This window comes from Macaca mulatta, chromosome 4, assembly GCF_049350105.2.
Source record: "Macaca mulatta isolate MMU2019108-1 chromosome 4, T2T-MMU8v2.0, whole genome shotgun sequence".
NCBI lineage: Eukaryota > Metazoa > Chordata > Mammalia > Primates > Cercopithecidae > Macaca > Macaca mulatta.
Window position 1 is genome coordinate 73,160,010 of NC_133409.1, and position 24,117 is coordinate 73,184,126.

Consider the following 24,117-nt stretch of genomic DNA (forward strand, 5'->3'; position numbering starts at 1 on the left):
CCACTTAACTCTTCTGAGCCACAGTTTCCCCCACAGGTGTATTACTATCTGCTCCACATATAGACAACTCAGTATTTGTACTGTTGGATCTCAGAAACTGATACCTCAAAATATGGTGCTTTCATATACTGAACTAAAGAAGCCTCAAGGTCTCTCTGATTTTCCCCCACCTCCCAACCTCACTGTCTCACCCAAAGCATAAGATGAAGCTAAAGTTCCTTTATCTGCCTAAGATCCAGACCCACCAAGAAGAATGATTGTTTTTTTCTTCCCCTCCCTGTGAGACCAAGAATATAACCACACCTGAACAGACCCTGTCACAAGATAATGTCACAGTACTTTGGGAGGCCAGGATGGGAGGATCACTTTAGCCCAGGAGTTTGAGACCAGCCTGGGCAACATAGTGAGACTCTGTCTCTACAAAAATAAAATAAAATAAAATAAAAGATAATATCTATCTGTCAGATCATTCTAATTCCAAAGATAACTATTTACAAATTGATCTCTCTTCCCAGATACATTTATTCTCCCTAGTAATCCCCTCAACAGAACTCCTCTTCTCTGTGCCCCACCTTGCCACATAATATGTTTTGCCAGGATGGTACATGAGCTTCTGAACCCCAATGGGGAATGGGGAATCACTTTCCTTGTGTACATGTTAATAAATCCGTATGCCTTTTCTCCAGTTAATCTGCCTTTTGTGAGTTGATTTTCCAGTGAACCTTCCAAGGGGAAGTTCCCCTTGGCCCCTACAGTATCAAATAAGAAAATGTGCACACAGCAAAGAAAACAATCAACAAAGTGAAGACACAACCTGTTCAAGGCCGGGCACGGTGGCTCATGCCTATAATCCCAGCATTTTGGGAGGCTAAGGTGAGAGGATTGCTTGAGACCAGGAGTTCAAGACCAGCCTGGGCAACATAGCAAGACCCTCATCTCAAAAAAATAAATAAATAAAAGAAAAAAGAGAAGATACGACTTGTTGAATGGGAGAAAATATCAGCAAACTATTTATCCAGCAAGGGACTAATATTCAGAATAACAAGGAACTCACTCAAACAACTTAACAGTAAAAAATCAAATAATCTCATTCAAAATGAGCAAAGGACATGAATAGACATTCTCAAAAGACCTACAAATGACCAATAGATATATTAAAAAATACACAGCATCACTAACTTGCATTGGGGAAATACAAATCAAAACACAAGGAAAGTGAAGAAAAAAACTGCAATGAAATATCATCTGATGCCAGTTAGAATGGCTATTATCTAAAAAACAAAAATAACAGATGCTGGTGAGGAGGTGGAGAAAAGGGAACACATACACTGTTGGTGGAAATGTAAATTAGTATGGCCACTGTGAAAAACAGTATGAAGATTTCTTTAAAAACTAGAAATAGAACTACCATATGCTCCCACATTCCCACTATTAGGTACTTACCCGAAGGAAAAGAAATCAGTATATATAAGGAATACCTGTACTTACATGTTTACTGTAGCACTATTCACAATAGCAAAGACATGGAATCAACCTAAGTGTCCATCAATGGACAAATGGATGAAGAAAATGTGGTATATGTACACACTGGAATATCATTTGGCCATAAAAAATAATGAAATCATGTCATTTGCAGCAATACGGATGGAACTGAAGGTAATTATGTTAAGTGAAATAAGCCAGGCACAGAAAGACAAACATCACAAGTTCTCACTCATATGTGGAAGCTAAAAAAGTTGATCTCATGGAGGTAGAGAGTAGAATGATAGATACCAGTGGCTAGGAAGGGTGTGTGTGTTGGGAGGATGAAGAAAGATTGGTCAATGGATACAAACATACAAACATACAGTGAGATAGGAGGAAAAGTTCTCTTTTTTTTTCTTATTTTTTGAGACCAAGGTCTCACTCTGTTACTTAGGCTGAAGTGCAATTGCATAATCACAGCTCACTGCAGCCTCGACTTCCCAGTCTCAAGCTATCCTCCTGCCTCAGCCTCCCAGATAACTGTGACTACAAGCATGTGCCACCATGCCCAGCTTAGTTTTTAAAAAATTTTTGTTGCGACGAGGTCCCACTGTGTTGAGGCTGGTCTTGATCTCCTGGGCTCAAGTGATTCTCTCACCTCAGTGTCTCCCAGAGTGCTGATATTACAGGCATGAGCCACCACGCCTGGCCTAGAAAGAATAAGTCTTATATTCAAAAGCAGAGTAGAGTGACTACAGTTAATAACGTTGTATTATATATTTCAAAATAGCTGTAAGAGAGGACTTGAAATGTTCCTACCACATAGAAATGATAAATACTGGAAGTGATGGACCTAAGTAACCCTGACTTGATCTTCACACATTCCATGCATGTAACAAAATATCATATGTAATCCATAAATATGTATAAATATTATACATCAGTAAAAAAGAAAAAATGTACACAAGCACACTCAATAAATTATAAAACTTCTGAGTTTTATAAAACTTCTGAGTTATAAAACTTCTGAGCCAGAGCTCAGAAGTTCCATGCCAACAGGCATTTATGATTTAGAAGGATATTTTCCTTCTCCAAATAGAGCAAAAATGGAAAGAAAAAGGCTAGGAAAAGACTTTTGAGAAAACAGCATCCTACTTTGCCCATTCTTCAGCCATAGACACTGAGTGTGAATGTAAGTAACTTCTCTAGTCCTTCCAAGACAAAGAGGGACTGTCTTTCCATGGAAATATCTGAATAATAAAAAGATTGCTAAACCTGAATCTTTGTCACACTTACTCAAAGCCCCAGACCATGCAATGACATTCAGATAAGCAAAAGAATCTCTGAGTCTCTCTTTTATACCAGGAGACAAGACACAAGCTACAGGGCAGGCAAAGAGGCCAGGTCTCAGCAGCTGAATTAGCCAATGTACGTGAGTTATTGTGAAAAAAGAGGCACAGCAACGAGGAAAGAGATTTGGCCACAGTCAAATTTCCGTTATTTACAGGGGAGAAGGGGGAGGGGGGAGGAACCAGGTTGGCTAGGAAGAAAAGTGTTAAGAAACAAAGCTATTTTGACCTAAGGACAAATGTATGAACTCAGTGCTATACAATGTGAGAAGAAAACTAGCTCTGAGCAGTCTAAGCTTTGTGCCATATACAAAAGTGATCAATCCCAGAAAGACATGAGTAGAGGACTTCAGTGACATACCATACCACCCTTGCCCTGGGGGCACTTGTTTAAAGTCACTTTGGACCATGGTTCCTGCCTGTAATCCCAGATAGTAATACACCCATTGGGGAAACTGTGGCTCGGAAGAGTTAAGTGGCCTGTCCAAGGCCACCCTACTAGTGAATGGCTAAGTTGAGGCTTGAACTTTAGGTCTCTTATATAAGGTTTCCCCACTCTAGAACATTCTATTGCCTGACCTTCATCAATAAGTTGTCTCTGTTGATTTATCATCTAGGTAAAGTTTGAATTCAAATCTATTGATCGTCTGCTCCCTCGTGCCTCCCAGCCTGGGTCATCCCATGGGGCATGTATTCCTAGCCTTGCACTTGGGTGGGTTGGGAGAACCCTACTCACTTGCCTTTGATGCCTTATACCAAGGCTTTCCTTATAGAGCTGTAGATACCAAACATACTTTAGCTAGAAGAAATTCTGACTTCATGTACTCTAACCCTGCCACTTTATGGATAGGGAATTGAGATCCAAAGAGTTTCAGTGACTTTTCAAATGTGTCCATCTTGTTAGTGATAACTGTTCACAGCCTAGACTTTTTACTGCTAGACTCTTTATGCTGCTTATATCTGAGTTAAAATGAGCACGTTTGAAAAAGAGAAGCTCTTTAAATTGTTATGAGTTACTAACACTGATGTATGACTTAAGACAGTCAGATCCTTCCAACTAAGAGTGAATTGGGATTGCCAAACTATCTGATCCGTCTACCCCGTAACTGTGGGCTGGTAAATGCCTGATTTAGACCTCTAAATGTTAACTACCCAATAACGAAAATCCCAGTATTTTCAGAGGCCAAAGTGGAAGATCACTAGAACCCAGGAGTTTGAGACTGGCCTGGGCAACATGATGAAAACTTGTTTCCAAAAGATACACAAAAAATTCCACGCATGGTGAAGCACACCTGTGGTCCCAGCTACTCAGGAGGCTGAGACAGGAGGATCGCTTGAGCCCGGGAGGTGGAGGTTGCAATGAGCTGAGACTGCAACACTGCACTCCAACCTGAGCAACAGAGCGAGACCCTGCTTCTAAAAAAATAAGAAAAATAAAATCACTTTGTCCCTGCCTAGCTGCCTCACCCATTATCTTCATGCACAAAAAACAACGTACATCGCTGCCAATGAATAGCTTGTTATTTCAATGTAAATTATTGATAAACAATTTAGGAACTTTTTTTTTCTTTAAAACCTCTTCTTTTTTCCTTTAAAATCCCACCTGTAACTGCTGCTAATCAGCAGGGCAACTTGAATCTGTGCTCCTGGGTGGCCATTCTCAAGATTTAGGTTAAAATAAACTCTATACTTGATCATATTTCCTGAATCTCATTATTTAATTTTGAACAATATAATTGGATAAAGGTATGTTAACCTCTAAATGAGAGAGAAGAGCCTAATCATTTTTTAAAAAATAAATTCAACCAAGTTCGTTTGGTTCAATCAACTGTCCATAAATTCTCAAAATAGCGTAAGAACAGCAAGAGTACATTGAGTAATAATTTATTTTATTTACTTACTTTTATCATTTTTTTAATCTTTAATTTTTTAAAAAAAATTTAAAGACTGGGTCTTGCTATATTGCCCAAGCTGGTCTCAAACTCCAGGCCTCAAGCATTGCTCCCATCCAAAGTGGTGAGTGGTTAGGGTTAGGTTTATAGGCATGAGCCATTATGCCTGGCCTTTTTTTTTTTTTTTTTTTTGAGAGGTTCTCGTTCTGTTACCCAGACTGGAGTGCAGTGGTGCAATCATAGCTCACTTCAGTCTCAAACTCCTGGGATCAAGTGATTCTTCCACACAGCCTCCCGAGTAGCTGGGACTACAAGCACACACCACCACCACATCCAGCTAATTTTAAAAACTATTTTTGTAGAGATGGGGTCTCGCTATGTAACCCAGGCTGGTCGGGAACACTTGGGCTCAAACGAACCACCCACCTCACCTCCCAAAGTGCTGGGATTACAGGCGTGAGCCGCCACACCCTGCCAAGTGATAATTTAATTTCAAGCATGTTCAAGTTGTAAATAATGTCAGTAATGTGAGTGGGGGAAACCTGCTAGCAAGAGGAAACTGAGTGGGGATCTAGAGTTAGATCAAGGCTGGAAAGATGGGTCCTCAACATATTGCAGAGTAGCAGTTGAAGATATTTGAGGCTAGGGAACTTCCTGAGTCTCTAGAGTGAACCCCGAAAATTTGAGACAGGTCTCAGTTTATTTTGCCAAGGTTGAGGATGCGTGCCCGTGACATAGCCTCAGGAAGTCTTGAGGACATCTGCCCAACGTGGTCAGGGCACAGCTTGGTTTTATAGATTTTATTTTTTAATTTATTATTATTACTATTATTATTATTATTATTACTGAGATGGAGTCACGCTCTGTCGCCCAGGCTGGAGTGCAGTGGTGTGATCTTGGCTCCCTGCAACCTCTGCCTCCCAGGTTCAAGCAATTCTCCTGCCCCAATCTCCCTAGTAGCTGAGATTACAGGCACGTGCCAGCAACACCCAGTTAATTTTTGTATTTTTAGTACAGACGGGTTTCACCATGTTGGCCAGGCTAGTCTCAAACTCCTAACCTCAGGTGATCTGCCCTCCTCAGCCTCCCAAAGTGCTGTGATTACAGGCTTGAGCCACTGCGCCCAGCCAGTTTTATACATTTTAGGGAGACATGAGGTATCAATTAAAATATGTGAGAAGAGCCAAGCGCAGTGACTAATGCCTGTAATCCCAGCACTCTGGGAGGCCAATGTGGGTGGATTACCTGCGGTTGGGAGTTCGAGATCAGCCTGACCAACATGGAGAAACCCCGTCTCAACTAAAAATACAAAATTAGCCAGGCATGGTGGCACATGCCCGTAATCCCAGCTACTCAAGAGGCTGAAGCAGGAGAATCGCTTGAATCTGGGAAGTGGAGGTTGCAGTGAGCCGAGATCATGTCATTGCACTCAGCCTGGGCAACAAGAGCAAAACTCCATCTCAAAAAAAAAAAAGAAAGAAATACATATATATGTGTATATATATGTGTGTGTGTATACATATTATATTTATATATTTTATATATATATAATGTATAGATATGTAAGAAGTACATTGGTTAGGTCCGAAAGGCAGAACAACTTGAAGCAAAGGCAGGAAGGCTCAAACTGGGGAGGGCACTTCCAGATCACAGATAGGTGGGAGACAAGCTGTTGCATTGTTCTGAGTCGCTGATCAGTCTTTCCAAAGGAGGCCATCAGATATGCATTTATCACAGTGAGCAGAGGAATAACTTTGAATAGACTGGGAGGCAGGTTTGCCCTGAGCAGTTTCCAGCTTGAGTTTTCCTCTTAGCTTAGTGATTTTGGGGGCCCAAGATATTTTCCTGTCACGCTAGGGACAGCAACACAGGGTGCCAAGAACTAAATCAAAAAAGAGCCCATAGTTAAAAGAAAAAGTCTGAGAGAGATGGAGTACAAGTCACCAGGGTGGAAGAGGCTGAAAGCCCTGGGGCTTGAAGCCTACAGAAGGGATCATTTGGGTATGGAGGTTATGATTGATATTGAAAGGAACGCTGAATCCAGAAAGATTAGCATGAGAAAGAGCCTAGATTTGGCCAAAATGGAGCCTTTGAGAGCAGTCTGAACAGAGTGCAATGAACAAAACAGGCAGGAAGTTTGCCAGGCTAAATCAGTTCCGGATCTTTTAATAGAGTGTGTGAATTTCCCAAGCTGCCTCCTTTTTCATCTTTCTTCCTCTTTTGGCTTTTCTTCCTGTGTCCACTGGAAGGTTCAATGCATAAGGGAAGATAAAAACTAATGCGAAATCTATTAAATGATTAGGGAAGAAATTACTCAAACACTAAAGTTGGAATGAACCTTTATAGATTGTGTGGATGTGTTCTTCATTCCTGCTTTATCATTACCACCACTCATTCTGAGTTGATTGTATTAAACCTTAATAATTTGTAATGTCTGTATGCCTTCACCTAAAAAGAAGAGTGTGATATGTAAGCCTCGAACTGCTGCCTGAGCTCCAACTATTACCCAATTGTACTGATAACGTAAAGGAAAATTTAAATATCTCAGGACTCCCAAATCCCTTATGTCAAAGAGGTTAAGCATAGAGGTTGAGTCATGCAACATCCTTTTTCAAATGAATAGCTGTTACTGGCATGCATTACCCAGACCCCCACAGAAAGGCAAAAGGCCTCAGGCATCTTTCAAGACTGCTCCCACAGGTCATTTGAAGCAAATTCTTTGCTGGCCTCCCATAAGCATGGACATGCCAATTATACTTTAGGTCTGCAGTCTAAGTCTAGCTCCTAAACCTGAAGTCTGTTTGATTCCACACCAATAATGTCATTACAAGCTTTTTTTCCCAGGTACAGAACAAAGACAAGATCAATCATACCTCCACTTACCCAAAGACCTCTGCATAATTGAGTCTTCCTTTACTCCCTTTTTTTTTTTTTAATTCTATTATTCACCTTGTCTTATGTAAAATGTAGATTTCTGGGCATTGACTAAAGTCTCACAAGAATGTAACCATTCTTCTTACTACCTACCCGCCCCTCTCCCTACATGCCTTCCCCTTTCCAGGCTGGAGAGGAGCGGCATGATCATAGCTCACTACAGCCTTAACTTCTGCGACTCAAGTGATCCTCCCACCTCAGCCTCCCAAGTAGCTGGGATCACAGGCACGCACCACTACACCTGGCAATTTTTTTCATTTTTTGGAGAAATGGTGGCAGGGTGGGGGGCTGAGGAAGGGGAGGCAGGCAGGGCTGAATTTTGCTGTGTTACTCAGGCTGGTCTCAAACTCCTGGTCTCAAGTGATCCTCCTGCCTCAGTCTCCAAAAGAACTAGGATTACGGGCATGAGCCACTGCATCTAGTCTCCTTCCCTCTTTAAGGAAATGTGTAAATACTAAACCTCCTAAATATATCTTCAGAAAAACAGCCACAAGGCTGAGTATGGTGGCTCACGCCTGTAATGCCAGCACTTTGGGAGACTAAGGCCAGTGGATCACTTGAGTCCAGGAGTTTAAGACCAGCCTGGGCATATGGCGAGACCCTGTCTCTACAGAAAATAACACAAGAAAACTAGTCAGGCTTGGTCGCATGTGCCTGTAGTCCCAGGTACTCAGGAAGCTGAGGCGGGAGGATCACTTGAGCCCAGGAGCTGAAGGCTACAGTGAACGGGGATCCCACCACTGCACTCCAGCCTTGGCGAAAGAGCCACATGCAACAAGAAGAAGAAGAAGAAGGAGGAGGAGGAGGAGGAGGAGGAGGAGGAGGAGGAGGAGGAGGAGGAGGAGGAGGAGAAGGAGGAGAAGGAGGAGAAGAAGGAGAAGAAGAAGAAGAAGAAGGAAAGAAAAGAAAGAAGAAAGAGAGAGAGAGGGAGGGAGGGAGGGAGGAAGGAAGGAAGGAAGGAAGGAAGGAAGGAAGGAAGGAAGGAAGGAAGGAAGGAAGGAAGGAAGGAAGGAAGGAAGGAAGGACAGCCAGCCACAGATGTGTTTATGGCTCGACTTTTTCCCAGAAACTCCCTAAAGCTGGCCTAATAAACCTCGATTCATTGAGCCCATTGCCTCAGTCACTCATTTCAGTTACCATAATATTTTCTCAAAGCCACTGCATCTTTTTGCTTTTTGTCAAGCATTATGTCATGTGCTTCTAGGGATACAAAAAGGAAATAAGTGAAATAAGAAGAAAAAGAAGAAATTTCCTTTTCCTCCTATTCAATTAGTGGAAAGAAGATGTTAAAAGATTTAACATCATGCTTTGCCCACAAAACTCAGGAAAGTGCCATTTTATTAGGTGAAATACAAATGTATGAAAACTCTCCCATCAGTAGACTTCCAAAATGCTCCCTTTCCCTGGGAAAGCTTTTCCTCCCCAAGTCGCTTCACTTCCCACCATTTCTCCATGTTGATCAGAGAAGTCTCAGGGGCCTCAACCTCTCAACCAGCCTTCTTTCCTCTGCCAATCTGACCCCATTATGCACTCACTCTGTCTCTAAAATTACTCACATTGACCCGGGTGTGCTGTGACTGCTGTAGGAGTTATTAAGAAATTCTCTTAGGCAGATAGAGAGGAAAAGGGGTCCTTGGAACGTTTTCGTCCGGTATAAAGCAGCTCCAGAAACGTTTCTTGTCTAGTAGGAAAGCCTTGGCTCATAGAACTGGGCTGGCAACTTTTGATATGCAAATGCAGGCCATTAGAAACTGGGTCCACCCAACCTGGAAATTCCCACTATTGTCCTCTTGTCCTTGCCCACATGTGTTCCTGGCAGCATGGGCACCCCCACATATCCCCACGTGTGCAGAACATCATGGCGCCCTGTATTTGCATATTAAAAGACTAAGGTGGGAGGGCCAGTTTTTTTGCAGGCTTCATGAATGACATGCTGAGTCAAACCAATCCCCTGAGCCCTATGCAAATCAGACACCGCCCCCTCCAGCCTCCTCATAAAACTGGCTGTTACCCACCACACTGGAGTCTCCTCTCCGCTTTGGAGCCCTCCTCCCTCTGTGTCTGTACATGGGAGATTCTTCTTTCTTTCTTCTCCCTTATCTCTTGCCTATTAAATTCTCCGCTTCTTAAAACCACTCCACATGTGTCCGTGTCGTTTTATCTAATTCACATAAGTCAAGATCCCTGGTGTTCGTCCCCTCAGCGGAGCCATATCATGACGACGTCACTGTCCTTTCATGTCCTGGTTTTGTGCTTTTCTTCCGTCTGTATATCCAGTAAATCATTACCACCAAAGATAATTCCATCCTGTTTTTCAACTGAAAAATCTCATTCAAACACATTATCTCATAGAGGCCCCAATGACTTTGGGGCATGTAAAGATAGGAGGCTCCCCGTTTCACAAATGGAGAAACTAAGACATGAAGAAAACAACCCCATGTTCACGGGTTTAGCAATTGGCAGCATAAAGATCTTCCCTCCAGGGTCCAGGATTCTTCCCGGTATAGGAGTGACCAATATGCTGGAGCACGAATACCAAGTACCATTACAGACGGCGCCCGGGGAGGGCTCTGAGCCTACATTTTCCTACTGACTTTCATGCTCATCTGTCTTCTCCCCCCACCTGAAACTTTCCCTTTATTTCTGAACAGAACGGAAGTTGTTACTCAACTTTTTTCTCCACCGTTACAGGCTCCTGGATCACACACTCTCTTTTAGCATACTTTTTCTCTACACTGTTCACCATGACAATCACATGTCACTTGGGTCTTTTTTGTTGTTGTTGTTCTTTTTTGAGACAGGGTTTCACTCTGTCACCCAGGCTGGCACGCAGTGGTGCAATCTCCTCTTCCTGGTTTCAAGCGATCCTCCTGCATGCCATCACACCCAGCTAATTTTAATACTTTTTGTAGAGACAGGGTTTCACCATGTTGCCCAGGCTGGTCTCAAACTCCTGACCTCAGGTGATCCACCCGCCTTGGCCTCCCAAAGTGCGGGGATAAGAGGTGTGAGCCACCGCACTTGGTCGGTTCTTTTATTTACTGTTTCGTGTGTGTGTTTTGTTGTCACTGTAAATTAGTAAGATATTTGTAGTAACTATTATTTTCTAATATTTATTTTTATATTCTTCACAATGCCTAATACAGAGAAAATTTTACACAAATATTTGCTGAATTGGGATGAATGTCTCAGGGGACTGAACAGAAATTCTAGGCTTAAGACATTATCTTTCTTACAGTCTGATAACTCAAAAATTTTGCATGCATGATGACTCTGACAAGCTTAAAATCACATGGAGATCAGAGCCCTACTAGTCTCCAGGACCACGAAACACCAAAATAAAATTGCAAAAAAAAATGCAAGCCAATTGAAAATAATCCACTTTCCAAAAGAGAGCTGCTGCCACCTGCTATGACACCTCCCAAAACATGCCTCAACCACTTTTTGTTCTTTCATTAACTTCTGCTTTCTTTTGTTTTACATGACTGCTCACCATTTTTTGGTTGAAAACGTGTTAGATTTGTCAATTCTTCAGTATTTACTAATTCTGAATATCTGAGCTTTCCTATGGGCAGTTATCATGAAGAAAGAAATCTCTTCATCTATCCATTCAAAAACTTTGGCTACTGTACCCCATATGGTAAATCTTTATATCTAAAATATACAATGTGTTAGGAATATGATTTTAATATATTAAAATACACTTTTATCTCTTTTTTTGTAAATACACACTTCTTTTGTGAGATGGGGTCTCACTCTGTCACCCAGGTTGGAGTGTAGTGGTGCCAAGCAATCCTCCCGATTCAGCCTCCCAAGTAGCTGAAACCACAGGCACATGCCACCACGCCTGGCTAATTTTTTGTATACTTTTTGGTAGAGACAGGGTTCCACCATGTTTCCCAGGCTGGTTTCAAACTCCTGAGCTCATGCCCTCTGCCCACCTCAGTGTCCCAAAGTGCTGGGATTACAGGTGTGAGCCACTGCACCTGGCCTCACATGTACATTTTTAAAAAGCAAAAACATTGAAAATTTTACATCAAAATGTTAACTATAATTATTTCAAGGTTATTGGATCATGAAAAGTATTTATCTTCTCCTTGCTTATCTGTGTCATTGGCAATAAAATGCATTCTACGTGAACTAAGGAAAAATAATTATTTTTAAAAATTTAAGCTCTAGATATCAAGAAAGTTGATAACACATTTTACTATGAGGTTGAATTCAAAGTGTTTGCCTAAAGAGGTTATTTCTTCCCTCCTTTTTTCTAATTTAGCATATGCTAATCTTTTCCTTTATTCAAGAACTTTTTCTAGTTGTATAATAATTAGAAAGAATGGATGGACTATCTGTATTAGTCCATTCTCATCCTGCTCTGAAGAAATACCTGAGACTCGATAATTTATAAGGGAAAGATGTTTAATTGACTCACAGTTTCGCATGGCCAGGGAGGCCTCAAGGAACTTACAATCATGGTGGAAGGGGAAGCAAACATGTCCTTCTTCACGTGGCGGCATGAGAGAGAAGTGCAGAGCAAAGCAGGGGAAATCCTCTTATAAAACCATCAGATCTCGTGAGAACTCACTATCATGAGAACGACATGAGGAACTGCCCCCATGGTCTAATCACCTCCCACAAGTTCCCTCCTCCAACACATGGGGATTACAATTCGGATTACAGTTTAAGATAAGATTTGGGTGGTCAGACTGTATCCCTATCCAAGCACATCCTCTCAAAACTCTGCCTTCCTATGTTTTAATCTCTGTTTTCCTCCCCTTTTCAATCTAAATTAGTAGAAAAAATGCTCCATCACCCTCAACCCCAACTCTCCTCAGCTTTGATCTGGAAGTGTCTTTGGGAATGAGATTTTCCTCAAGGTTCAGGCAGATCTGGGCTGAGCACTCCTAAAATCATTATTCACCCAAACAAGCTTGCTCTGGCCTCACTGGGGTTGGATTACACACATTCTCAGCTCCAGGAATGGAGACAAAGGTGGGCAAGCACAAAACAACCTTATCCAAAAATAAGAAATTATGTAGCATCCTTTTCCTTATATTATAGTACATTCCCTCAGGGCGGCTATATACTGGACTCTCAGGTCAAACACGCCTAGGCTCAAATTCTGACCCCAGAGTCAAACTATTGGGGTTGGAACCCTGACTGTACTATTTCTGGGTGACCTCGAGCCAGGTTTGAAGTTCTCTGAACCTGTGTTTTCTCATCAGAAAAAGGGAACTAGTTAATAATAACAGCACTTCCTAGAACTATTTGATTTAAAAAATTAGATAATGAATGTAAAGCCTTTAACACGGTCCCTTGCAGACAGCAAAAGGACAGTATATGTTACCTCCATGTGCCACACAGTCAGTGAGGCTGGGGAAGGCCTGCATGGCCTGTTGAAGGGGCTGCAATTATTAGGTTGGTGCAAAAGTAGTTGCAGGTTTTGCCATTAAAAACTACTTTTCACCAACCTATAGAAAGAAGGAGTCCTCTTGGACTCTATTTTCTGCCTTCCTCTAAGGCTCACATCAGTGACTTCTACTGCCCAGAAAGTTCCAGGCATTGCCTAGAATGTTTCATGGGCCAGGAGCATCCATCCATTGGCAAAAGGCCACCTCCACAATGATAAGAAACGTGAGCTTGTGGGGAGTAGACAGTGGTTTGGTGCTCAATGCCTGAAGTCCATTGAGATTGACGGAGGGATCGCTTGCTAAATTGCTCCCAATGCACAGAACACAAAGAGGATGCAATGCAAGGTGGAAATTACTACACCCCATGTCTAGGACCCTGTGACTACAGCTAATGCCAACTTGAAAGCAAAGTCGCTTCAAGGCAATCTGGAGTCGCTGAGCCTTCATTACTCAGCTTACTTACTGTGTTTTGGTGACTTGGTGTCTCTCTCCCCGTGCTGGCTCCTCAGCTCGGAATATCTGGGACTCCAGCGTTCCTCTCAAGGCAACTAATTTGTACATAACTTTGGAATGTTTGTGAGTGTTCACAAGATAAAACTAAATAGTACTCAAGTGCCCGGCTCAAACCTTGTTTGAGAGTCCCTCCCTCAAGTCCCCATTACCTACGCAAAAGCTGCTCTAGTTGATTAATCAAGTTGAAAATCCAAGTGCAGAAAACGCTGGGAACTGTGTTCCAGAGTAAAATCCAGCTCTAGCTGGAAAACTGTGACCGTATTTGACCCAGGGAGTTCAAGTTCAGACACTTCTCTTTGATAGACTGGCTATAACTGAGTCTAACCAAGAGACAATACTAATTCACACGATTCCAGGGGAATTTCAAAGGTGATCTTGTCCGTTTAATTGTAATGAAATACCTGGCACATTATGTGGAAAATATTAGGTACTCAATAAGTATTTGGTGAATGCTGAATATTCATAAGTGGGTCCTTATCATATTATATGGTTAGTATTCACAACCACTAGTAAGAACAACTCTTTGACTATTTTTTATCAGGATGGAAAAAGAGGTTGGGATTTGTGACTTAACAAGGAACCAGAAAATAAGGTCTTTAACATCATTTGCTTCGGGCTTTTAATTGGTGGAAAGAACAAAGTTGTTACAAATGACTTGCACTTCCAGTGAATAAATGCAATGTTCCTGCTGCAATCATTTAATCTGCTAGAATAGCAGAATCTTCAAACATGTTCAATAAATTGTTGAGATTATATATATTCTCATCAGTCCATAAAACTATTACAGATTTACCCAATAGTGTGCTGTAGTCTGAGCCATTCAAACAGAATAATCATAAACAAGTAGCCTAAAACATATGGTTTTCATGTTTATAGCTGTTTGCTCAGTTTTTCAAATAATTAAAGATTTTCTCCTTAAAACATAACTTTGTATAAGTACAGCTTATCTTTGGATAAACTGTGACACTTTACACAGAATTATATTCTATAGGAGTGAATAATGTTAAATTAAGGTTCCTGGAAAGTGTGTTGGTTGGTTTCATCTTTTTTCCTTTCTCAGAGGTTTGTATTATTCTATCTTATTATTATTGAGACAGGGTCATTGTCTGTCACCCTGGAAGGAATGCAGTGGTACGGTCATCGCTCATTGCAACCTCAGTATCCTGGGCTCAAGTGATCCTCCTGCCTCCATCTCTTGAGTAGCTGAGACTACAGGCATGCTCTCCCACATTTAGCTAATTTTTGTTTTGTTTTGTTTTTAGTATAGACGAGGTCTTGCTACATGTTGCTTGGGCTGATCTCAAACTCCTGAGCTCAAGTGATCTTTCCACCTCAGCCTCCCAAAGTGGTGGGTCGAATTCCTGATTTCAAGTGATTCTCACACCTCAGCCTCCCAAAGTGCTGGGATTACAGGCGTGAGCCACTGTGCCTGGCCTATTTTCCTGTTTTAGACTAAGGTTCAGCCTCTTTTAATATATGTACATTTGCTTATAAGTAGTTGTATGTTCTGTTCCTCTCTGGCATTAGAGATCAGTGCATAAAACTCCTAGGAATGCAGTGTCCTTCACAATAGTCAGGAAAAAAAGAACTTCTACCCTGTCCAAATTTGAAAAAAGTCTATCTAGTCACAGGTTTCTATTGCATGTCTAGAAAAAGATTATACAATTAAGAGGAAGAGAAAACAGATATTTTCAGTTTTGCACAGGTTAAATGAATTAGCTTCCTATAATGATATTTACCTGTTAAAAGAATGTTGTTCTGCTAGGGATAATCATGTAATAGGAATCAGGGCAATTCCAATTCTGCTGAAAAGGGGATTTAAGAGATTCTTATGTCACAGAGAAACTCAAGAACATGCTGGAAATCCTGGCTATTTATGCTGTCATTAAAGTACTTATGCAGGTACCAGCCTAAGTTTATGGATCAAAGTGATCAACAATTACAGATGAACCACTAAAATGATATAACATCCATTTATCGAGAAGTTTCCACTTGCTATACACTTAGATTGCAGCCTTAGATTTTACATTTGGATCAAAGTTCCATCACATTGCATCATTTTCAGAATATTTGAACTTTTCTTTCAATAGAAACTGAGGTAAGTAAATATCCCCCCAAATAGACACTAATGTTCCATATCTAACAAGTAACCAAATTGTCATGATAATCTGGGATCACTATCTAGACTCCATTTATGAAAGGAAGTCGTTTTATAGATTTCACAATAGCCTGATTTTCATTTTGTAAATGTGTCTCATTGTTGAGTGTCTTTATTTACTCCCATTCAGTGATGAAGTGACTCTACTGTTTGAGGCCCAATGCCACGAGTTAACTTCATGGAAATGAGTCATGTTCAATTTGGCCCCTAGAAGTGCTTGCCAGCAACACAGATGGGTTTATTACTAGCACTAAAATTACCTTCATTCTTTACCTCCTGTATTAGCTTCCAAGAAGGGTTCCATTGGTTTATAATATTTTTGTTTTCTTCTAAGTATATACATTTACTTTCATTTGGCCCATATATCAAAGCAATTGGTTAGTTTTTTTATTTTTTCAGAGACAGAGTCTCACTCTGTTGCCCAGGCTGTACAGCCGTGGCATGATCATAGCTCACTGCAGCTTCAAACTCCTATGCTCAAGGGATCCTTCTGCCTCAGCCTCCTGAGCAGCTGGGATTACAGGCCCACACATCATCACACCTGGCCACATTTCTTATTTTTGTAGAGATGGGATCTTGCTTTATTGCCCAGTCTGGTCTTCACCTCCTAGCCTCAATTGATCCTCCCACCTCGGCTTCCTGAAGTGCTAGGATTACAGGCATCAACCACCACACCTGGCCTGGTTTGGTATTTTTATCTCAGCTTTTATAGATGAGAAAACTCAAGCGTGGAGAAGTTGAATGTTTGCTTATAGCACAAAACTATTATATACCACAGGCAGGACACTCAAGTCTCCTAACCTTTTGATCTGTGGTGCTCCCACTAAAAAAATTGAGCCTAATAGAAGGTCCCATCAATATGGGTCCAACAATACTCAAAATGGAAACTGGATATTTTTTAATTAGATTGGGTACGGTTATGAAAGAGCAGCGTGAGGGATCCTTGTGGTGATGGAACAGTCACATATCTTGACTGTGGCTGTGAACTACCGAGGGATGGTTCTGAGGTCCCCGCAGTCCCCTTTTGTTCCCTGCTGGCTGGAAGCATTTCCTACACGGTACCACCTGGCTGCCTAAGAAGACAATCACGGATGTGCAGTCATGCCAAGGCACAGACAGTTTCCTGGAAAAAAGAACAACTCCTTTCCACTACCTCCTCCCTAAGAAAGTAGAAAAGAATTTCACTTGGACGGTTTTAAAGTAGAGAGCAAATCTGCTCTGCTCACACTCGCCCTTGGTGTCAAATCATTATTTATGTAACAAAAACTTTAACATAAATGAAAACAATGTAATGTGTAGAATGGTAGTTAGGCCACAGGCTCAGAGACACAAAGATCTGGGTTTGAATCCCTCTCTCCTGCCTATTGTGGTGGTTTGAGGCAGAGGACTTTACCTCTCTAAGCTTCAATTTCATGGAGATAACAATAGTACTATTTCCCAGAACTGTTTTAAGAAGTGGCTGAAATAGCCTAAAAAGGAACGAGATCATGTCCTTCGCGGGGACACGGATGGAGCTTGAAGCCATTATCCTCAGCAAACTAACGCAGGAACAGGAAACCAGACACCGCAGTTCTCACTTACAAGTGGGAGCTGAGCAATGAGAACACATGGACACAGGGAGGGGAACAGCACACACTGAGGCCTGTGGGGGCGGGGGGAGAGGGAGAGCTTCGGGAATAGCTGATGGATGCTGGGCTTAATACCTAGATGTTGGGTTGATTTATGCAGCAAATCACCGTGGCACACATTTACCTATGTAACAAGCCTGCATATTCTGCACATGTACACTGGAACTTAAAATAACAGTTGAAGAAAGAAAAAGAAATTGTAAATGTAAATGTAAACTAAAAGGTAAAAATAAAAGTGCAGATCACAGTGTCTAGAACCTACCAAGTGCTCAGTAATATCATTGGTTTTTATTGAGCACTCCACATATGAAATATTCAGAAAATGCTGTAGACTCTGTTAGGAATCCTATCATGCTGCTATTTCTATTTCGATGCCTAGTGCATGCTGGGTTTTTGTTTCTTTGATTAATTCTTTCATTTCTAACTTGACTTAGTTTTCCTTGACGATCTGGTCATTCTTCATGCAGACTTCTTTTGAAAGACTCATCCACATTCTAGTAACTTTGGGCTGAGTTTAAGCTGGCTCACTTTTCACCTTTCAGCCCTTCTGTGTCAATCCCTGTGTCAGTCTAGGAGGCCTGTCTTTGCTCACATTTGTTCAGCCCTTTGCCTTTTTGTCTGCCAACTATCTCTCCTTTCTAAGGCAAAGATTGATTCTAAGACAAAGACAGAAGATTCTTTTTCAATGCCTACAAGCCAAAATATTTTATTTTGCTTATGTCCCTGATAAGGGACTCCATGGTGACCTGCTGGCCCTGAGAGATGGCAGGGCCAAGATTCTAACAACAGGAATAATAATTCTTGACTCTACAAAATAATCTGTGACTCTGCAAAAATGTTTTCATGACCTCTCCCTATGCGTACCAAGATGATAAAGATATGGCAACATTCCCTAAAAAATGAATTGCAATTATACTGGGAGATTTAAATTGAACTTAGTATTAGTAACTGACGAATTGACTATTGAATTTTTTAGGAAATCATCAAACTCAGGTTTAGATGCAGTTATAAATCATTCAGAGAAAATAACTCATTTTCAGGTCATTCTAGGAATTAATCAGACCAGCCAGCCCCAGGGGGACCATGTTTCCTTTTTCTCACTTCAGAGTTGACACATGATTCTGCACCAGGCTTACTGTCAAAGGGGATTCCCCTACAAAGACTAAATAACATAAATTTTAAGTGTCATTTCTTAGACTGCAATGAACCATGAACTTTAGCACACTATAACTAAAACATTGCTTTTGTTGTCTTGTTGGTGGAAGATTTAAGGAGGGTTAAATTTTTGTCCATTTCTTTTTTTTTTTTTTTTGAGATGAAGTCTCCCTCATTGACCAAGCTGGAGTGCAGCTGCGTGATCTCGGCTCACTGCACCTCCCGGATTCAAGCGATTCCCATGCCTAACCTCTTGAGTAGCTGGGGTTACAGGCGCCCGCCACCATGCCCAGCTAATTTTTGTATTTTTAGTAGAAACAGGGTTTTGCCATGTAGGCCAGACTGGTTTTGAACTCCTGACCTCAGGTGATCTGCCTGCCTTGGCCTCCCAAAGTCCTGGGATGACAGGCGTGAGCTACCGCACCGGGCTTATTTATTTTCTTTCAACATTTGTTTTATTTTCATATTACTAAAATAGTTAAGGTATGTTCCACTAATGAAAAATCTGGGAAAAAAATAGAGTACAAAGTACAAAGAAAGAAAAATCATGAGCTATAAGTCCACTGTTCATATATTAACATTTTAACACCTTTCACCCAAATCTTGCTTCTTTGCAGTATTTTTACATAGTTGAAAAAGTTATGTTCCTCCTTTTTTGACTTAGCATTACATCATGAGAATATTTCCATAAATATCATTTTATTGATGACATTTCTTTATATACCACCATGTGTTCAACCATTCTGATAACTAGGATTATAATATTTATTTTAAATTAATGATTCTTTTAAAAACTCACTTTCACTTTATAAAATTCAGAAAATGCACAAAGCATAAAGAAGAAAAGACAAATTAGCGATTAAATTTTTAAGCGTGGCTGTGGCAACTTGAAGACTGATATTGATAACTGCCATTTAATGCAATCATATTTTTAACGCTCATACAACAACCCAAAAAGTCAGTATGTTATAGTCACCACTTAATAGGTTCAGAGGTCATAGAGCTGGTGGGTTCAGAGATACAGATTTTGAACAGATCTATCTGACCCCCAAACTGTGTTTTCTCTTGGCTAAATTACACTGACCTTCCCATAATTACCTCCACCATCACCTCTACCACCATCATCTCCAACCACCATCTCCACCATCTGTACTGTCACTTCTACCATCACTTCCTCAACCACCTCCACCATATCTACCATCACTTCTACCATCTATCACCTCCACCATCACCTCTAACCACCATCTCCACCACCACCTCAACCACCACCTCCACCATCTCCACCACCACCTCAACCACCACCTCCACCATCTCCTCCACAACCACCTCCACCATCTCTACCATCACTTCCACCATCACCTCTACCACTCCAACCACCATTTCTACCATCTCCATTACCACCTCCACCATCGCCTCCACAACCACCTCTACCATCTCCACCGTCACTTCCACCATCACCTCCCCTGCCACCACCAATTCCACCACCACGCCCTTTATCTCCACCTCCACCTCTACCACCAAGTATTGCCACCCCTTTCACTTTATGACCTAGGGATTTTTCTGATCCCTGTTCTACACACCCTTTCTTTATACCTTCATATTCTCCTCTCCTGCTTCACTCTGACCTTTTCTAACCTTCACTTTTTAAAGTGCCTGAGTAACAGAGATAAAGCAATGGCTTTCCTACCACATTCATTTTATGAATTATCCCAGTTATTCATTCATTCAACAAATATTTACTGAGAGCAGGCACTGTTCTGAGCACTTGGGAGCACAAGTAACTCCTCCATTTGCAGGATTCTCTTTAAGGCTGAAAAGCTTATTTTTTAGGATTTTTCTTCACACACACACACACACACACACACCATTTGCCACATTAGACCTACTTGCAAATTGTTAACCTGTACTTCATTTATCAGCTCACACTGCAGAGCCTCCAAGCTGGATGGAAAGCAGAAGTGAGCTGTTGATTCAAAAGGATACACGAGTCAAAAGGAAAGTCTCAGGCAATAGTCATGAAGTAATTTCTTATCTCTTATTGCCACAGCAAACTACCGCAGGAAAGAACTTCCTATTTCCATACTCTGATGATGTATATTTGCTTAACACAGCTTGCCTGAAATAGTTCATACATGGACCCACTCCAGAAAAGACACTTGATTTATAAAAAGAGGAATGGAAGAAAATTAAAAGGTAAATTAAAGAATGAGTTCATCAACACATACACAAACTTACACCCTTTTCCTCCTCGCTTGCATGATGTGAGCAGAAAGAAATGCATGTTCTTTCTTTTTGTGTTTTCTTCTTTATTTTATTTTATTTTGAGATGGAGTCTTGCTCTGTCGCCCAGGTTGGAGTGCAGTGGCGCAATCTAGGCTCACTCTAACCTCCGCTTCCCAGGTTCAAGCAATGCTCCTGCCTCAGCCTCCCAAGTAGCTGGGATTACAGGTGCATGCTCCCATGACCAGCTGATTTTTGTATTTTTAGTAGAGACGGGGTTTCACCATATTGGCCAGGCTGGTCTCGAACTCCTGACCTCAGGATCAACCTGCCTTGGGCTCCCAAAGTACTGGGACTACAAGTGTGAGCCACCACACCTGGCCTTCTATTTCTATTTTCTTTTATTTTCCTTTTTTTTTTTTTCCTGTAGAGATGAGGTCTCATTACATTGCCCCCAGGCTGGTCTCAAACTCCTGACCTCAAGTGATCCTCTCGCCATGGTCACCCAAAGTACTGGGATTACAGGCATCAGCCATCGTGCTCAGCCCTCTGTTTCTATTTTCTACATAAAATAAATAACTAAATAGAAATTAGACTATCAAGGACAGCACTAGGAACACATAGGCCACTCAAGACTAATAAAGTCCACTGCCGTAGTCAAAGATGCTTCAGTGGGTTATAATTCTGCCTCCTATAATTAAATTCTTTCACATACACCCCAACAAAGAAAAATCAGGTGCCCCAGACACCCTTACTAAAAGCCTCTGAACCAACAACACCTAGCTGTCATTTTCATACCAGAGATATTGTGTCAAGCCCAAGACCTTTATGAAAGAGTAAAATGCCCCCCAGCTGCCTCCACGCAAAGGAAGCTCCCCCACAAAGAACACACTTTCTCAAAAGAGGGCGGCCCCAGAGCGCTTCCCACAATGAACTCCTCAGGACCCAAACACACGCTGAAAAGTGCTTTTCTAAATCAAACCTGTGGTCTGCAGTCTAAACACCTATCAAGACAACACCCATTTAAGAAACACAAAAGCACGGTGAGTATACAACTCTCTCCTCTTTCAAAGCTTTCACAGAATTAGAGAATCTTTAGCACCTGGCTTCCCAGATTACAGAGAGCTTAGTGAATATCATATCCCCAAAGCCACATTTCCTACCTCACTACTCTAAGTAGAGTTCTAGGGTATCCATTGCTTTGCCATCTTGATCTGTCAAGCAATTACCTCTCACACATCAGCCAAGGAGTGACGTTACTTACATGCAATACAAAGAGAGTAAATCCAAGAGTAGTCTCTTTATTTCTGGATTCTGAAGCCTCATAGTACTCTGAGGCCAAGCTTGAGGATTCTACTCAAAGCAGCCTTAGCTCTGGAGGCTCAGTCAACCCAGAACTAACATTCAAAGCTGATCAGAGAGTAAAGCTCTTTCGAAAGAAGAGGAAGTGTCATCTCTACTTCCTCAATCCTATTGCTCTTCCTTCTCATTGTTATCAAACTCTTCCTGGATGCCCATATCCAGGACAAAGTACATGTAAGGCAAGCACACCCCATCTGCCTGACTTCATTGATCACTAAGCACTGCCCCCAGTGTGCTCATTTGCTGAGCACATTGGCAAAATAGTTCATGGTTCTGCTTTCCTGTTTTGGAGGCAAGAATGTTCATTTACAGGGCATGGAGGGTAAGATGATCTGCAGAGTCATTCTCAGCATTTTTGGGTGAAATGCCACTTCAACCCCTTAGGTTCAATCTTCTTTCAGATTTCCCTCTTTCCTCCTTTCCTAATCATTCCTAATGCTCTCATAAACAGAGGGTACACACACATTTGTAAAAAGTATTTTAGGAGAAAAATAAGTCTTAGCCTGCCATCTTTTGCAGTACACATAGTAGAGTCTCTAACTTCAAAACTTTTCGTTCCCACACTGGAAAAGGAAAATGGCAGGCTGAAAGTCAGAGATATTCCATCTTATTACAAACAAATTCCTGCCCTCCCAATCTCCCTTTCAACACCAGCTTCTTGGTTCTCCATACCTTCTTGGGAAATGAATACAGTCTCACTCTATTTATATTCTGCTCTCAAATAAATCGTTAAAAATGGGCTCATGACCAGTGCAATCTTCCAAATGTGGTACCTAAATTTTAGCATGTGTATTGGTTACTTTTCACTGCTTAGCAAATTACGCCAAAATTTAGTGGCTTAAAACAATAAACATCTATTATCCCATGGTATCTGTGGGTAAGGAATCCAGGCCCAGGTTAGCCAGTGGTGCAGCTAAAGATCCCCCTACAAGGCTGCAATCAAAGTGTGGGCTGGAACTGCAGTCATCTCAAGAACTCAATGAGGGAAAGAAGATCTTCTAAGATCGCTCATTTGGTTGTTGGTAGGATTCAGTTTCTCGGGGATGATTGGACTGGGGGTCTCAGTTCAATGCCACCTATTGCCTGGAGGCCATGCTAAGTCCCTTGCCACATGGACTTCTACTTAGGGCAGCTTCATATCATGGCAGCTAGCTTCATTAGCAAAAGCAAGCAAGAGTGAAAGAGAATGAGAGAGAGTTGAGTGAGAGCAAGATGGAAGTCACTTCTGTAACTTAATCTCAGAAGGGACAGTCTATCACTTTTGCCATACCCGATTTATTAAAAGCAAGTTACTTGGTCCAATCTCCACTCAAGAGGAGGGGATTACACAAGATGTAAATTCTGGGAGGCGGGGATCAAAGGGATCTTAGAAAGCTGCCTACTAAAGCATGTAAAACGTTTATCCAAACTCAAGTTGCATCTGTCAAACCAAATGTTAACAAAAGGGAAGAATCATTTAAAGATAAAGTCATAAAATACAGTGATAATATTGAAAGAGTATCTGAAATATTAATATAATACTATAGCCCAATACTAGCCCATACTAGTCAATACCAAGATCACACTGCTCAGACCTGGGAAACTAATGACTCTTGTTCTTCCATCTCCAAGAAACAGACAAATAGCATACAAGCAAAAACCTAAACTAAACTATACAATGAGAGCTGGGCAGGGTGGCTTATGTCTGGAATCCCAGCACTTTGGAGGCTGAGGGAGGGGGATCTGTTAACTTCAGGAATTTGAGACCACCCTGGGCAACATAGCAAGACCCTGTCTCTAAAAAAAATAAATAAATTTAAATGTTTAAAAAACAACAACTCCAAAACTAGCCTAGAATCTGGATGGTAGCTGATACAATTTCAATAAAAAGAATAACTTTTCACCTAATTACAAGACTGAGAAGGCCTCAAAGGAGACATAGCATCAAACTTTTCTGATTGGGTATATATAGTCACCTTAAGCAGTCATCCCATTAGGATCAGAATTCCCTGACACATGGTCTTCCTCCTCCTGCACTCAATGCGTGTGCCCCTT

The 24,117-nt window shown here is 41.4% G+C and overlaps 1 protein-coding gene across 3 annotated transcripts in view; it reads right to left on the bottom strand.

The window, feature by feature from the left end:
• Positions 1-22,120, bottom strand: part of IPCEF1 (interaction protein for cytohesin exchange factors 1) — a 203,425-nt gene extending 181,305 nt beyond the window's left edge. For all 3 annotated transcript variants that reach the window (XM_077998570.1, XM_077998569.1, XM_077998568.1), the window contains exon 1: positions 21,986-22,120. The gene's annotated coding sequence lies outside the window, so the exon portion shown is untranslated. The remainder of the gene's footprint in view (positions 1-21,985) is intronic.
• Between the last annotated feature and the right edge of the window lie 1,997 nt (positions 22,121-24,117).